The following is a 14,121-nucleotide window of genomic DNA, read 5'->3' as shown; positions in this document are numbered from 1 at the left end:
GCAGGTTGGCAGGCTTGCGTCTTCATGAGGGATCCAAGCGAGCCAGGTTGGCTCTTGCTGTCGGATTAGAGTCTGCGGCGTGATAAAGACCTGCAAAGTGGTTCCCTCGTCTCCTTTCGGGAGGGAAGCTCGCGGGCGCTGGGATAACTGCACCAGTGGAGGTGGTGTTTGTGCTGATGTGGCTCTCCTGGCTTCAAGCCATGGCCCCTTGGCTTCACTTGTTGGCTACTGTCAGTTTTAGCCAAGCCAAATCTGCAGCCCGGGCAAGATACTAGTCCCTGTGCAGTGCAGATGGTTGAAACCCCATTGAATGAGATGTTTAGAAATGGATGGGATGTTACAGCCAAGGAATTGAGCCTGACAGGTCGCCACGGAGGTGCCCAGTGACCCCAAACTCTCTCTTTTGAGTCCAAGTCAAGAGCGCTGTGGTTCAGCAGCTGTGATCTGGCAGGGCTGGGAGGATTAAAAGGCTGCTTGGGTCTTGTTGAAAGGATTTTGCCCCTTTTGCTGTCGTATCTTGGCTCCCCAGACTTGCAAATGTGCTTTCTCCAAAGCACCCCTGAAGGAGATCCAGACCCTGCTGGGAGCTGAGACCAGGGAGACTGTGTGATGTTCTCAAGGTCTCACCGGGACGGTGTGGCAGAACAGGAGAGTCCCAGCCCCCACTTCCATCAGTAACATCTCTGATCTTCCAGCTTCACCCATTTACCTGTTATGTTAAGGCGATAAAGTGTTTTGCATGAGAGTATTACAGGGTTATGGCTGGGCTGGGGGAGAAAGGGTCATTCCTTGAGCAGGTCCATGAGATGGTTTTACTCCTTCTTTGGTGTCAGGTCTCCTGAAGATCCACATTTGGCAAGGTGCTTTAACAGAGTAAAGTCTCGGGGGGGACAGTTGAGCAACCTGCAGTCTTTAGGAGGTGGTTGTGTTGGTGGGCCTGATCTTGTAAGTCCTCAGGTATCAATTACAGAAGTGAAAGGTTTTGTTCTCCCTCTTTGTTTCGATCAATTGTTGATAAATAGCTCAGTGCTGTGATGGATGTTGTGATCAGCAGTTTGAACTTACCCTGGGCCTGTCAAATTTGATGTATATCAGATGTCTGCACTAATTTATACAAATGTTTCACAGTGCTCCAAGAAATCAAAACCTTGGAAGCACAAGAGTTTGGCCAAAAAGGACCAACTTTTTTCTCTTGTCCCCAAAGACCTTGTATTATTTCAGTAGTACTCTTGGACACTGCGATGATCGTGGCGTTGATCAGTTGTGAAACGCAGCACGGTTTGGAACCAGTCAGCGTGATTGAACCTCATAGGCTTGTAGATGTTACGTTAACGCCTAGAGACCCCAGCCAAAGTCAGGGTCCTGCAACGTAGCTGTTGCATGCGTGCACAGGAAGACAGAGTCTTTCTTTCCGAAAGCTTAGTTCAAACAAACACAGCTCTTGGAGGGGAAGAAGGGAAAGAGTAGCATGCCATGACTTGCAGAAGGGCATGCAGCTGGTCGCTAGCGTGGCCACCTGGTCTCCTGTGGCTTTGTCTTCACTGTATCTGCTGCTTTCCTTTCCCAAGCTGGCATTTCAAGCAGGTTAAGAACAGAAATAAAAAAGCAACTCTCACTAAATTCCCCAAATAAAAACATTTTGTGGTGTAACCTATTTATAGCTAGATGAGTGAAGGCAGCACTCACTCAGAGGGACATCGGGAGGTTAATATGTGTGCAGCTGGTTTGGCCAATTGATTTCTGTGACCATTAAATTCCACTTCTAAAAGCCCTGCATACACATTTTAGTTGATACGTCTTGGATGGCGGTGTGCTCGAAGCAGCGCTCGAAGCTTTGTTTTTTCTGGTTTAGAGGCAGTAAGACGTTGCTGGTGAAAGGTGCTGGAGATAAACACGGCAGGGTTGGGGTTTTTTTTTTCCCCCTTGTTGTTGTTTTTGTGTTTTAATTGGCTGGCAACTCTCACCATTTCTCCCCCCATCCAGTCCTTATTTAGTTGAGTATGTAATTCCATACACAATACGCACACGCTGAGGTGTGGTTTCAAGGTCTTAGTGTGTTTAGCAAATATTTCAGCCGAAACGATCTGTTCAGCTGTTACATTGATTGCCAAGATTACAGCACGACAACAAACATTATTTGGGGGATCGGAGATGAAATTACAGCCCACTCTCTCCGGCGTCTGCAGCGAGGAGCAGATGCACCGTTAATTTTGTGCTGCAATGTCCATTACTCCACGCGGCGGTATGGCGATGCATTCGCATTGCAGCCAGCCGTGCCTGATGGCGCCGCGGCGGAGGCTGTAAACTCCATGGCTCGCTGGAAGGATCCATGCGATGCCAGGGCATTTTTTGACTACCGAGGGCTGTAGCAGCGGAGGCCAAAGCAGGGAAAGCAGAGCAGGTGGTAGAGGTTGGCAGAGTCACGTTGAACGGCTGGGATGCAAAAAGCGACTCTTGAAACAGCGACAGATCCCCAGGCTTTCCGCGGAGCGCGGGACGGTGGTACTGGCCGTGGTGCAGGTTGTTTTTTACCGTAAGAGTAGCTCGTTTTGGACCAATTCAACAGCTGCGTGATGATAAGCCTATTTATTTTGGAAGGAGTAGTGATGGGCAAATGGGGTGTCCTCTCTCGGTAAGCTGGCGTAGGGTCCCCTCTGGACACGGCGTTGGGGCGCAGTTGTGTTAGTTTGGGACTCGAACCCGAATCTGTTGGCTTGCGGATTGCGTGGGACTCTGAAGTTGGAGCTGCAGAGGGTGGAGGAGCTGGGCTATGGCTCGCGATCTGGCTCCGTCCCCGCAGGATGTGCGAACGCTGCTGACGCACGCGGTCTGACCTTGAGCGCTGAGCTGGAAACGGAGCACAGCTACCAAAGGCAGCAGAAACCCGGCCGCCGCGAACCGGCCTGCCTCAGTTTCCCCCATCTGTACAGTGGGGAGCGTCCTTCTGCAAGCGTGCGAGGGGAGCCACACGTGACGCTAGCACATCGTGACGCGTGATGCTAGCACATCGTGACGCTAGCACATCGTGATGCGTGATGCTAGCACATAGTGATGCGTGATCTTAGGGCCTTGTGACGTGCTGACGTCCAGCGTGCCAGGGAGGGACCGTCTGCGAGGACGAGGAGAAAGCAGCAGGATTCTGCCCCGTTTTCTCCTCCCCGTGCGCTCCCTCGGGGGGAGCGGCAGCAGGGCGTGCAGGTGAGCAGGCTGTGGAGAAGGAGGATGACTTCCTTTGGGGGAAAAAAAAAAAATCTGACTCCTGCGCTGTCCTCCCCGACGGCTCTCGCTGTGGAGTGTTCCCTAAATATACGCTTTTCACCTCTCATATAGAAAGAGTAAAATATCTGCTCTAACACATGAAGCTGCCGCATGCAGAATGAGGTCACTGCGCTTGATCTCATTATGAACTTTTTTTTTTTTTTTTTTTATGGTTGGAAGTGGAATATCAACTGTGTAGTGGCCACGGAGGAGATAAGAGGAATATGCAGCCTAATGCACGTTATTGCCTTGAAGTTTGGGGCAAGGGCTTTGAAGTCCCAAGGTCAAGGCTGGTCAGGGACTCTCTGACCTTGAATGCGCTGCTCCAATCCTGCCCGATGCTCCCATGAGATTTTTGGCAGAGAGAAGAAGCCCAGCTAGAAAAGTTGATTGAATAAGATTTCTGCTTCTGCTCTGATGCTGGTAATGGGGTCACCCTTATTAAAGTTACATTTATTGATAGCTCTTCAGGAGTCTGTATAGAGTTAATAAGCGGTTAGCAGATGTTAGAAACATATTGCAGATATTAGTAGTAGATTGGTGTAAATCCATCAGTAGATGATGCTACTGGTGGCTACACGCCACGGTTATAAGCTGAGCACCGACTCATTGGCCCGAGTATTCGGCAATCCATTAACTGTTAATTATTTGCCTCTATTACGCCTTGTTTAACTCCCTGTTAACCAACTGAGAATCCCTCTCCGGGAAGTTTGGCCTGAAATAACACAAAGTACGCAAACATCTCTGCCAAAATCTTGGGTAGCAAGTAGTTTGTAGGTTTGATTCAGGCTTTCGCCTTGGATCCTGCTCGGAGCTCCCTCCTCAGCCCATCTCTCCCGTTTATTAAGCATCTTTGTCCTACGAGTGATAGAGGCTCGAAAAGGAGGTGATCAAAGGGAAGGAGGAGGATGGAGCGAGATCAAATATTAAATTCCTGAATGTTTTCTGCTAAATGACAGCGAGGGAGCAGGAATGAATCGAGGGTCCGATATTGCTGCTTTCAACGCCTTTCTCTTCCAAATGTCACCACGTAAAAATCAAACTGAAGGGAAAGGGAAAAGCCAAACAGCGAGAGGGACACATCACAGCCCCGTGTCTTGCTAAATGACACGCACCGAATGCTAGAACGGTTTCGGTACCTTTTATTAGGAGCTGCTCCCATCTCAGGGAAGTTAATGAGTATCCAGTTTTCGCTGCCTGCTGGGTAATGTCAGGTCTAAAATACAGCAAAGCCTGTCTGAGGCAGCCACTCATGGGAGCAACAAATACGGGTTGCTGGCAGAGACGGCTCAGAATTGCTCTCGGCGGCTCTGGTCTTCTGCTGTGACCAAGGAGCTCGTCTGCCGGTGCCAAATGGGGAAAGATGACAAAAGTGGCATGGAGTTGCATCCTTCGCTCAGCCGGGGAGGTATTTCTGCCTTTCTCTGGTGGTTTCTGGCTCTTTGGTGGCCCTCTTCCTCCACCCCAGCTGGAGGCTGGCATAGGGACGTCCCTCCCTGGATTTCTTCTGTGTTGTGGAAGGTCTTTAAGCGTTCGAACGCCTTGGTTTAGCCTTGCTTTGGGGTTTGCAACAGGCTAGGAAGCCAGGGAAAAGCGCTGCTGTAAAATTATCTGGGTGGCTTGTGAATGTATAGACCTTGCACTGCCATACCTGATTTTCTTTATCTCCTACCAAGCTGGCCTGTGTGGCCCACTGTTTAGCTAAAATTTCTGCTCTGCTGTCAGTCCTACCTTTGATTAAGCCATTCATCTGGAGGTGAGCTGACGTGACCCACATCATTCCGTAATTTCCCAGGTCACGTCTGGAGCCTGCGCTGCAGCTCGCTGCCGACCCTCCTGAATCGCTGATGACCATGGGCTCTAATTACCTGTGGCGTGGTCGGTTGGGATGCGTTCGGGAAACTGTTAGGTTGGCGTGATGATGAGTTGCTTGCAGCTTAGTGAAAGCATGATGAGTTGCAGGTCAGCCCCTCTCCTTCCCACCTCATGGAGGTAGAGAAGGGCAGCAGAGAAGAAGGTGCATGGAGAAGCCCACGTTGGGCTTGAACGCAGCTTCCAGGAGAGGAACGACTTCATTTCACAGCCATTTTGGTAATCTTGCTTGGGGTTTTTAGCATCTGCCTGCAAACGTGGTCGCTGTGGGAGTCTTTTGCAGCTTAGGGACATGCTTCCCTGCACCTGTGTGCAGGACTTTTGGGTCCCAGCAGAGGAGAAGACCTGGAGGACAGCCCACACATGGTGTTCAGTGACGTGTCCTGGTGGGATGGCGTGGCCTGGGGAATTTTCCCTGGGGAGCAAAGCCCAGGCAGTGGCTCCTGACAGCCTGGCTCTTGCAAAATGGAGTCAGGAGCAGAACTGAGGTTTGCCAAGCGCTGCTGCCCATTCTTCATCCAACGTGAGAGGAGGTTTCCTCTGGCCTGCCTGCCGATCTGTCTGCGTTTCTGCTGAATAATGGAGCCAGCATGGGGGAGCGTGGGTGGGCGTAATGTCGCCTGTTACCATAGCATCTAAGTGCTTCTGCAACGCTCGTGTCTCGATGGAATGGGTCGGTGTTATTATTCCCATTAGACAGATGGGAAACTGAGGTGCGGAGAACTCGGGAACTGAGGTGGGCTTAGCGGTACTGTCACTATTTTGGGAATACGGACCCCAAATGGCAACCGCAGCTCTAAATGAGGAGCTTGGGGGAGCTGGGTGCTTTGCAGTGGGGTGCTAGCGGGGATCTTAAAATCCAGGGACGTGCTTTTCCCATCCAAAATACGTGCCATCGTTCAAATAGGAACCGTTTCAGAAATATTTTTATGGTCAGACTCGTTTGCAATGATCGCGCTGGCCTGCTCTGGCTTTTTTGGAGCCATGTTGTGCCTCTTGCGTTTCCTTTCATTTGTTTATTTATTTATGTTGATAATCCCCACTTCACAGAAGGGATCTGCAGCTAAGGAATTAGTGGCCTGTCAAGGCAATTTCTCACTCTCTTCACCCAGGGCATCTGGTTGGTTTACATTAGGGATACTTTAAAAAAAATAATTGTTTGGAGCCCATAATTCATTTATTATTCACTTCAAAACATTTGTGTATGACTTTGCCTCTTTTGAGTTTTCCCGAGTCCCAGGCAGTTGACATTTACTGGAATTATTTGTCCCTAATTACCTCTATTTTTGATGAAGGAGAATTAAGGCGTAATCAACATCCCCAAAGTATCTGAAGTCAGACAATTGCAGAACGGGTTCATTCCCAGCAATACTATGTATCATGAGGACAGCTTTTTTTTTTTTTTTTTAATCTTCTTGTTTCTTTATTGTTTCTTTATACAAAGCTCATTGTATATTTTACTTTAGCATTCTGTATATATTTCGGCTATTTCTGTAACACCGATGTCTAGAATAAGCGGGGATGTTTATATTGAATTTCATGCTCACTTATGCCCAGGCATAGTTTTTGCTTAGCTGACTGACACAGCTGTAAGAACCATGGATGGTTACATATTGTGTTTCCAATTTCGCTTGTTTTTTTTTTTTTATTCTGAGCCATTTTCAGTCAGCGTAGCATGCCGCCAGTTTATTGCACAGGCACTATTTAAAATACCCGTGTCTCGTTAAAAATAATAAAGGTTTAAAGTGTTATTCTTGGAGTATCTTTAGCTGGTAATGACCTTTCTACTTCTGCCGAGCACTCAGGTGAAGGAAAAACGCGGTTGTTCTTTATTACTGGAGGAGCCTAACTAAGCCGCGTTTGCCAATGTCAAATTGCTCGCGAGCTGTTTGACCTCCTATTTACTTCTAATTCCTGCAAGCTGTTAGTAGGAGCTACGCTAAATCAACCTGTCATTTGATCTCGCCTTTTGCTACCGTCACCGAAAGATTTTATACTTAGGAGCATCAGAGAGGAACTGCGTAAAACTCCTTAAGAGCGTATCAGAGTTTACAAAGTGTGTAGGTAGCTGTTCGGGGATCTAAATGGTACAAATTATAGAGTAAAGGCTGTGGGAGAGGAGAGGAGACAAACCGGTGTCTAGCCTGGAGAAATGTAGGGAGCAGCAAGGGAAAACACGGACTTTAAAGCGAGATTCCACCTAATGGGATCCCACGTTTCTTCTTGCTCTGTGATCTCAACACCGATTACGGGTTTACAAGCTTTATTCTTCTCCCTGACTGCTGGAGCTGCAAAATCAAGCTGCATTCACCCTGCTCCGTAGCTCATCACTAATAATAAAGATCCTTCAATGGGAGTCGAGTTGACAGTTGTGCTGAGGACAGTCATCGTGGGAGCCGGCACCAAGAGCGAGAACGCGTTATTGTTTGGCGTGAACCATCGTACCGACAGAACACCGCTCGCTCAAAGGCCCTGAAAACGCTGCTCAGTTGTTAAGCTTCTCAATATCTCTGTTAGGGAGCTGACGTTCAAGATTTCCCGCAGCGGGGGAAACAGAGGCAAAGGGAGGATGAAAAGGGAGGTGCAAAACAAAGCGGCGATCCTCAGATTTCTGGAGCCGAGTGGGGCGTGGGAGATTTGGTCCGTAGGAGACTTGGTCCATAGCTCTGGCGTGGAAGGTGTCTCAATTCCCCTCTTTTGGAGAGTTGCTGCAGAAGTGTTCGTCTGATAAGTGCTGCTGTGTTATGGTATGTGGGAGCTGGGAGGAGATGGCTTTTTTCGTGGTGGCAAAGTGGCGCGGATAACTCGCTCTGTTGTTCTCCAACTGCTGGAAACCAGCCTTTGGCGAGCAAACAACTTGTTCTGAGCGTTTTAAAAAGCCTTACGTTACTCTGATGTAGCTGCGCTTGCAAAATAGTGGGCAAAAGGCGTCGTACAGAAAACGCGCTCTATTAAAGTATTTATTGGTATATGTATATATAAAACCACTGCAGAAGGCAAAGCCATAATGGGTCCCTTTAGTAGGTAATTATGGTCAGGTTCTGCTGTATCCTCGTTCCCATTCCTCTTTCTGTCTCCGAGGAGCAGTTGTCCAAGCAAAAGTTGTCTGTGCAAAAACAACGCGGGGAGCGGCATGGTTCATCTTGGCACGGCCACTCAGCTGGACTTGGGGGAAGCTGCTGGTGTGGGGTTGTAAATGACGTGAGCGTGCAAGATTGCTCACTACGGGCTTGCCTGCTTGCACGGGAGAAGAAGAAATCCTTCGGAGACCTGTAGACCCTACGTGCAAGTTCCGCTTGTTTCGCAGCATCAAGGGGACTAAGAAAAGACAGAGTTGCAATATAAGGTAGGGCTGGGAAGAAAAATTCCTGACCTGTTCCATTGTGGAGATAAGTGAGGTATAAAATTGGGTCCATATTTAAGTCTGAGGCAGAATTGCTTTCCAGGGATGAGGGCACGCTCTGGCCAGCACCTACTGAAATGCTGCCGTGTCTCCTAATTGGGCTGTTAAAGCGTTAGGGAGCAAAAAAAACGTGGTAATGACCTTCCTTGAAACAAAGCTTGAGAGAAGAGGAAAGATGTAGAAGTGTCTTAGCAATCTGTGACCGAGTGCTTAGCACCAGGCGCTTGGATATGGGGAAGATGAGGGCGATATCTGTCTCCAAAGAGATAGCAGCGTTGTGAAAACACAGCAAAGTAAATCACCGCTCCCCAAGCAGAGCCAGCCTGTATAAATCAACAATAATATCTCAGCCTTCTCTGACTGCACGTCTGAGACACCGTACACAGCTCCAGTCACCGTGTTACAAAGAAGGAAATTACAGAATAAGAGAAGGTGAGAATTAGGGCAACAGGACCACAGCTCTGTGAATATCAGATTTTTTTTTCATAGCACTTCTGAACAATTGGGGTCAGATTGTTTTTGATTTTTTTTTTTTTCTAGAAAATCAAAGTAACACTCAAAATGAAATATCAGACAGTGGAAAAAACCCAAAATGTTTTGAAAAAAATCACGTCCTTCTCCAGGCATGGTTTTTATTTTTCTGGAAGCCAAAAAACATTCAGCGGGGTTGGCATAAATTTCCTCAGAGCTTCAGCTGAGCCAGGTGCAAATTTCTGGGGGAGCCAGTTCTCGGCTGGCTCGGACTCCAAAATACGTTGGAAAAAGGGCGATGGATGGAGGATCAAATGAACCTAAACCTTCTCCTCTGCGTAAGACGGAAAGAGAGAGTGCAGAGTTGTGCGTTGGTGGGAGCAGCGTCTCAATTTGGGCCGTAAGGGAGTCGGACAAGGCAATGGGAAGGAGAATATTAGAAGCTGCTTTAGGTTGCTGTACCTGAATGATACGTGCGTTACCTGGTCATGAATTTTAAGTGCGATGGGTATTTCTTAGGAAGGCTGGCTTGCCTCTGGGGTTTTGCATGGGGCAGCGTGGTTCCCCTGGCTGTATTTACCTTGGATGGCTGCAGCAGCAAAACCCAAACCCCGCAGGTCTGGGATGCGAGGGACTGCCGCTTTCATCGTCTCTTAACGGCGAAGGTGGGAAATGCAATATTGCTGAGCGGTATGTTCATAATAAGACTCCTTTATTAATGCTCTGTAATGACCTTGCCGGGGCACAGTTGAGTGCCTTGTCATCTATCCTGATCTTATTAGAGGCGTCGGCGGGATTTGGTGTGCCGGATTGCAAGTTACTCTTTATCTCGGTTGCCATCAATATCGCGCGCTGCAATCGCGTAGTCATGATGGGCTTGTTCCCAAGGGCCTTGAAAACATCTAAAACCCTCTTCGTGACTTGCTATTTTAAGAGTCGCATTTATAAGAAAAAAAATAGACAGTCGCAGTAGACCAACAATGTCTTTCCTATCAACAGCAGATACATCAGAGATAAAGTGTCCTTTCTCTTTCCTTTCACTGGTGCCACGCAAGGGAAGAAATCCTGTTGATTCATGGGCTGGGGGTGGCCGTTGTCTCCAAGGGCTACTAATCACGGGTATTAACGGAGCCAACTGGAGAAGTGGGTCAGCGCTCGGCCTGAGTTAGAAGGAGCGGGTGTCACCAGAGAGAAAAACGAGCGGAAAGCTCAGAAATGATGTTGGAGCGGGGGGATTTCTGCAGTCGGAGGCTGGGAAAGAACGGAGAGGAGAAAGGCTCTGGTATCTCCACAGCAGATATGAGCAAACATCTTGTGCTGTTGTAAATGGGTGAAATTGAATTGCTTGCTTGCTTGTAAATTTAAAAAGATAGCGTGTTTCTATCAATAACCGGAGGTTTAAATAATAGACTTTGGTCTGACTACCAATCTCCTTTCCCCATTTAGGGAGAAACTCTCAGAGCAGCGGGGAAAGTCTCCACGCAACAGCTTGTAGCTCTATCTATCACGCACCTTATCAGTGGGTGTACTACAAGTTCTTCTACCAAGTCATCATCTTTTTCTTTGTCTCTTCATCCTCTTCTGTGCTTTAATTTGCGGTTTCTGTAATGCCGCTTACAGGCAGGCAGCGCGATGGCTCAGCCCAAACCATTGCTCGGATTCAACCGTTGCAAAGGAGCCGGAGGCAAAGCATGGGGGTTTGCGCGTGTAGAGGATGAGCGGGGTCCATGCCTGCGTACATCCCAGTGTAGCTACAGGCGTTTCTGGGATCTAAAACCAGCCAAATCCTTCTCTTTTCAGACACTCCTGCGTCTAAAAGTGCTCAGTAGCATCCCCAGCGTTTTACCTGGCTGAATGTTGTGTGTCCCGTCGTTGGCTTCCCTGGCCTGAACTCGGGACCGTGGCAGCGCAGGAAACCTATACGGTGGGACCTCGCCGCACGCTTGCAAAATGAGATCCCAAGCAGGAGCTCCGCCATTGCCCCCTCAGCCGAGTCATTTTGTGCCCCACTGCCACCCTATTAAAATAAGCACGAATTGAGAATTAGTGCAGCACAGTGGAAGGGACAGGCAAAACAAGTCCGAGGCTCCAAACAACAAATTATTCTTGAATCAAACATCTCATTAATGGCTGCAGTGTCGCCACTCTGCTTTGCATAATTAAGTTTCATGGGGCGTTACAATTAACAGTTGTGCCGCGACGTAGGTAGGAACAATCTCCCGTTTATTTACCCTGGCTGTATCTGAAAGTGCTGTGTGGTGAATAAGACGCATTTACAAGTAGATTAGGGTGCATTCTGGGTCATAAATTGAGTAAGGCTGTAATTGCTTTCCAACAAAGGAGAGCTGCAAATAAGACAGGCCGCCTCTCTTTTTTTTTTTTTTTTCTCCCCTCCTGAAACCCCTTTTTTCCTGTTGATGTGTGTCTAAAAATTCTCATCCCCAGCTAAATAACACAGTTATGGCATTGAAAACCTTGTAGAAGCTTTTTCAACTTGACAGCTCCTACCCTGTAATATTTCAAGGCATATTTTCCCCCCTTCTTCTTCGGCGTCTTCTTCCTTCTTGAGACTCTGCTGCAGAGACTTGTTTTAAAACCGCATATTATGGCTTTGTACGTTATCAGTCAAATATCCACATGTGCATCCATGATGGGGAGGGGGAGAGGGGAGATGCTTGGGTTTCAGGCACTTGGAATTAACTGGGAAAGAAGCCAAAATGTCATTAGAAGCACTCAGATACGGCAGAATGCAAACCACCTCCAGTCTATATCCAGATATGTAGGCAGGCCCAGGAATTAAATATTTATCAAGGCAGGGGGATTAAAGCCTGACCACAAATACTCTTCTTGGTGAAGGGCTTTCCCTGCGAGGAAGGAAGGATCCGGAGAGTTAGCAATACCGCTTGCATGCTGTTGAGGAGCAAGAGAAGCTCTCGCCGCCTAGAAACTCTCTAGGCCAAATGAGCTTTTCTTGCTTCAAATATTTCTTAATCGTAGTTTCTTATAGGATTATGAAGAGGCTGGTGGAGAATGTTAAAAAAAAAAAAAGGGGTTTTTTTTTATTTCTCGGGTGGTTGGTAAGACTTGGAGCTGGAGTAGCTCGAAAAGGAGAGAAAGATTCAACTCCCAACCAATTCTGCTCCTCGTTATGCACTTAAGGAAAAGCTGCCATTTCCTGCTAAAAACCCATTTGTCTTGCAAATTTCTATAATGAGCAGATTTTGGAATAAATACCATGTAATCTGCAGTGACAGTTCTCTCATTTCTTTTTTATTAGTGCAATCTTCTCAGCATCTGAAACACGGAGCAGTGGAGTCTCAGAAGAGGTTTAGGCAGCTCCGTGGGAGTTTTTTTAACACCTTGGCACACAACTCTGCCAATCGCTCTCCTATCGCATCCCTCCCCTCTCTGTTACCTTCCATTTATTTATTCAATTGTATGTTTTAGCAGCATCTGTCCGTAGCCCCAGGCACCCTTTAAGTAATTTAGAGTACACACAGTCGTACATTAGCGAGACATGCCCCGTCACGTCATCCTCAATTCCTACAACAGCCTACGGAGCAACAGCCGGGTGGGTACAGCTGCCGTCTCGCTCAGTTTTCCATGTTCCCAGATGCCTGGGGAAAAAATGGAAGGGCTTCCCACCTAGCTAGAAGGGATATCTTAATTTTTTTTTAATATATATATTTATAAATATATATATATTTTCCATTTTCTATTCTGATATTTATCAGATCTTACTATCTACGAAGCGGGTATTTTGATGGGGATTGGCAAGGGTGGAGTTTCTCTTTGTCCTAGAGAAGGTCAGACTGGTCTTTCCGAAAGCGAAGGATGAATAGCTCGTTGCGTTCGTCCCGTGGCTGTGGGCTGGAGCTCGGGTAGGACGTCCCCGGCTGGAGGGATGAATTGCCGCAGCTAGAGCTTGGGAAAGAGCTCGAGTTTGTAACCACGCGTCGTTCGAGCTGACCTTTACCAAAGTGTATTTAAAACTCGAGTTTTTCCCTTTATGTTTCCTCCAGTCTACAAGTGAATTACAGATTCCATTGCTTTTAAAATGCGTAGTGTTATAATACTTGGTGAACTTTGCCTTTTATTTATTTATTTTTTTTTCTTCTTTTTCCTCATAGGTAAGTGGCATTTGCTTAACGTTGAAGTACTTGAAGGTCCAGAGTGGGGGATGTAAAACATCCTTGCCCAGCTGGAGGTTACTTGGCAGGTAAACTCAAATCTTTTAATTCTTTCCGCCCCCCCCTCCCCATGTCCAACCCAAGCTGTTTTCTCTCTCTTCTGATGTTACCGAAGCGGGCTGATACTGCAGGAGAAGGCCACGAAGGTGCGCGAGCTTCATTTACGGTTCACCGCTTTGAGGACTCGAGTTGCAATTTGGATTGGCAGCGCCGCGTCCGTCTTCTGCGCGGGGCTGAGCATCGCGGTGCGGGAAAGGGGAGGTCCGCAGTCCCCTAGAAGGGTGATGCTGAGACGCGCTGTGCTTGATCCAGCCGCGTTTTTCAGCAACGCTCCGTGCTGTGACGGAACCCGTTGCTTTTGTACGAACGCAGAGGGGTTTGTCCGTACCGAAGGCGGGGTGGGTGCGATTGCGCTGGGCTGGGCAGGTTCCCGTGGGAGGCGCTGAGGGAAGTTCCGCAAAGCTTCAGAGCTGCGTTTCTGGGAAAACGATGCTTAAACTTGCTCTCACCTCCCTCTGAGCTTTTAAAGCACAGTGCCTGCCTCTGCAAAAACAACTAGCCTGTGCGTAGCTTTCTGATATTGCGCAGTGATTTTCACAGTCAATAGCAGTTCGGAGCGGTTTTCTCCCTCAAGCCCTTTTAGCCCCAAACTCCGCACGAACTGCTACTTTCTCTGCTCAGAGCACACCCCTTGTTCCGTACGGTACCCCCAAACAGCCTGGGCGAGACGCCCGCGCCCCAGCTGCTGCCGCCGGCCCGTCGACGGAGTGAGCTGCCCGGGGCCGGGAGCGATGGTGCTGAGCAAGGTTCGCCGCGTCGTATAACTCTCGACGGCTCATTCCCAACATGTCACTTTTTCTCAGGTCGGCGTATTATCTCGCCCTGGCAGATGCAGCAAGGTAGAAATACAAGGCTATTTGCAATGCA

The 14,121-nt window shown here is 48.2% G+C and overlaps 1 protein-coding gene across 2 annotated transcripts in view; it reads left to right on the top strand.

The window, feature by feature from the left end:
• Window positions 1-14,121, top strand: part of LOC129196204 (opioid-binding protein/cell adhesion molecule homolog) — a 287,692-nt gene that overhangs the window by 62,509 nt on the left and 211,062 nt on the right. The window contains exon 1 of one of the 2 annotated variants that reach the window (XM_054803284.1): window positions 13,205-13,223. The exons of the other annotated variant lie outside the window; for it this stretch is intronic. The gene's annotated coding sequence lies outside the window, so the exon portion shown is untranslated. Of the gene's footprint in view, window positions 1-13,204; window positions 13,224-14,121 lie in introns of those variants that run through there. 2 annotated transcript variants of the gene reach the window in all.

The sequence above is a fragment of the Grus americana genome, chromosome 24, assembly GCF_028858705.1.
Source record: "Grus americana isolate bGruAme1 chromosome 24, bGruAme1.mat, whole genome shotgun sequence".
Taxonomy (NCBI): Eukaryota; Metazoa; Chordata; class Aves; order Gruiformes; family Gruidae; genus Grus; species Grus americana.
The sequence above is the reverse complement of the archived record's forward strand: the minus strand, read 5'-3'. Positions and strand labels throughout refer to the sequence as shown.